Source organism: Orycteropus afer, unplaced genomic scaffold, assembly GCF_000298275.1.
Source record: "Orycteropus afer afer isolate SDZICR_OR568_19922 unplaced genomic scaffold, OryAfe1.0 scaffold00008, whole genome shotgun sequence".
Lineage (NCBI taxonomy): Eukaryota > Metazoa > Chordata > Mammalia > Tubulidentata > Orycteropodidae > Orycteropus > Orycteropus afer.
In genome coordinates, this window is record NW_006921595.1 from 13,211,533 (window position 1) to 13,212,357 (window position 825).

The window sequence follows — 825 nt, forward strand, 5'->3', positions numbered from 1 at the left end:
CCACTCCTCGGAAGGAAGGTTGGGCAATCCTACTTCCGTAGTGACACTGCCTCGAAAACCCAAGGAGGGGTCGCTATGAGTCAGGGCTGACTCGAGGGCAAATAACAACAACAACAACATGATTAACATCACATGCAAATCAATTTTGCTAAAGATAACTTAAAAATGATTGAAGCAGTATATTGACAGGGAACTGCCAGAAATTCAAGTTGGATTCAAAAGAGGATATGGAGTGTGGAATGTCATGGCGAATGTCTGATGGATCTTGGCTGAAAGCAAAGAATACCAGAAAGATGTTTACCTGTATTTTATTGACTATGCGAAGGTATTTGACAGTGTGGAGCATGACAAATTATACATAACATTGCAAAGAATGGGAATTCCAGAACACTTAATTGTGTTCATGTACATAGACCCAGAGGCAGTTGTTAGAACAGAACAAGAGGATATGCATGGTTTAAAATCAGGAAGGATGTGCATCAGGGTTGTATCTTTTCACCATACTTATTCAATCTGCCTGTTGAGCAAATAATCTGAGAAGCTGGACTATATGAAGAAGAATGTGGCATCAGGATCGGAGGAAGACTCATTAACAACCTGCAGCATGCAGGTGACACAGCCTTGCTTACTGAAAGTGAAGAAGATTTGAAGCATGTACTGATGATGAGCAGAGACTACAGCCTTGTGTTAGGCTGGGTTCTCTAGAGAAGCAAACCAATGAAGCTGAGAGAGAGAAAGAGAGAGAGAAATTTATCTTAGGAAAATGGCTCACACACTTATAGAAGCTAGCAAGTCCCAAGTTCTTGGATCAGACATCAAGCCGGA